This window comes from Triticum urartu, unplaced genomic scaffold, assembly GCF_056163025.1.
Source record: "Triticum urartu cultivar PI428250 unplaced genomic scaffold, HENAU_Tu73 scaffold1531, whole genome shotgun sequence".
Classification (NCBI taxonomy): Eukaryota; Viridiplantae; Streptophyta; class Magnoliopsida; order Poales; family Poaceae; genus Triticum; species Triticum urartu.
The window spans coordinates 1-2,500 of NW_028259993.1; positions in this window are offsets into that span (position 1 = coordinate 1).

Below are 2,500 nucleotides of genomic sequence, written 5' to 3' on the forward strand. Positions count from 1 at the left end.
TCTTAATTACCACTGCTTAGCTTTCAATTTGCCTCTGACCATCAAATTAAATGTGAATAACCCGTCCTCCTCTCTTTGAAACAAGGGGCGCTTCCGGTTCTGTGCGTGCTTCAAACAATTTTGTCTTCTCCATATTACCATATCTCTAGAGCCAATAATTTTCTATGAGGAACTACTGAACTCAATCACTTGCTGCCGTTACTCAACAGTTTTCTGTTGAGGTCTATCCCGTAGAGGTAGTCAAATTGGATCAGTGATCGATTTCTAGGTTTCGTCGTAAACCTAATTGGTTACTTCCAATTACGTAAATCAATAGTTCAAACCGCACTCAAAGGTAGGGCATTTCCCATTGATATAGGAACTTTTGTACCAGAAACAATAGTATCTCCAATTATAGCCCCTCTGGGATGTAAAATATATCTCTTCTCACCATCCCCATAGTGTATGAGACAAATGTATGCATTTCGATTAGGGTCGTATTCTATGGTTACGATTCTACCAGATATGTCTTTTTGATTCCGTCGAAAATCTATTTTACGGTATAGGCGCTTATGACCTCCCCCTCTATGCCTTGCGGTAATGATTCCTCTGGAATTACGACCTTTACCACAACGGTGCCGTCCATGGATCAAATTATTTCGTGGATTGGATTTCACTTGCCTGTCTACGGTTCCCTTGCGTGTGCTCGGGATAGGTGTTTTGTATAAATGTTTCGCCGTATTATTAAGTATTCTCCTTTAGTTTTTTTCTCTATCTAGAAGTGGAATAGAATAACCCGGTTGAAGGGTAATGATCATACGTCTGTAATGCATTGTATGGCCCAGAATAGGTCCTATTCTTCTACCTTTTCCAGGTAGTCGATGGCTATTCACAGCTACCACCTTAACACCAAAGAAGAGTTCGACCCAATGCTTTATTTCTGTCTTAGTGAATCCCGATTCGACATTAAAAGTATATTGATTCTTTCCCAATAAACGAAGACTTTTTTCTGTAAATACTGCGTATTTGATTCCATCCATAAATCGACTTTCCCTCCTATGCTCTGAGTTCCAGTATCGATAAGAATTCGAGTTCTTATTGTTCTTATGTTATGGTATGAATATACCATACCAATTCGTTATGTATGGATGATGGATGAGATTCCATGGATAGAGAGCCAGTTCCAATAGACTTATGGAATGTTCCCGTTCGTGTGCATCCAGCAGGAATTGAACCCGCAAATTTACCAATTATGAGTTGGGCGCTTTAACCATTCAGCCATGGATGCTTAACAGGGATCATCGTACATCGTAAATAACCAATTTTCATATAGAAAGACATATCATAGAAAAATGAAATCGAAAATATTCCGAGATGGCAAATATTCGGAGATGACTATGAAAACACCTCTCTGGATCCTCGAATTGAAAGAGAGATTGAGAGGGATCAAGAATCCTAATTCTCGCTATTTGGAATGGATCCAATTCTATTGAGTCTGACTCATAGTGATCATTTCTCTTTAGCAAAGAATGACCTTGGTTATCAAAGGATTGAACAACCGGGATCCATTTACTTATGATACCTAGTTGGCATTGATAACAAGGATCTAATGAATTATGAGTTTAATAGATCCTCTTTAGCAGAAAGACGTATATTCCTTGCTCATTATCAGACAATCACTTATTCCCAAACCTCGTGTGGGACTAATCGTTTTCATTTACCATCTCATGGAAAACCCTTTTCGTTCCGCTTAGCCCTATCGGGTATTTTAGTGATAGGTTCTGTAGGAACTGGACGATCCTATTTGGTCAAATACCTAACGAAAAATTACGATTTTCCTTTCATTAAGGTACGAGGGCTTCTTATTCCACAAGAACGAAAGCACCTTTTCATTCTTTCATATACTAGGGGTTTTTACTTGGAAAAGACAATGTTCCATACTAAAGGATTCGGGTCCATAACCACGAGTTCCAGTGCACTAGATCTTGTAGCACTTAGCAACGAAGCCCTATCCATTAGTATTCCACATAAGAAATCCATTCTAGAAAAAAATACAATTAGATTAGCTCTTCATAGACAAACTTGGGGTTTGCGAGCCAAGGTAAGATCGGCTCGGGATCATGGGACCCTTTTCTATCAGATAGGAGGGGCTCTTGTACAAAATAGACTTACTAAGTAATAACCCCATAGAATCTATCTATATAAAGATAAAGAGGCAATCGTGTCAGGAAGCGGGTTTTTCTTTGGCCAAAAGGTACTTCGAACTTGGAACGAGCATGAAGAGATTAACGAGACTTCTTTCTCTTTTGAGTTTTTCTGGCGGACCTGCCGCGCAAGATCTTTGGTCTTCCCCTGGAACCGATGAAAAAAAGTGGATCGCTTCTTATGTACTCGCTCAGAATGATTCTTCTCTATCTATAGTTCATGGCCTATTAGAAGTAGAAGGTGCTCTGGTGCAATCCTTACCGACAGAAAAAGATTGCAGTCAGGTTGATAATAGTCGAGTGACATTACTTCGTCG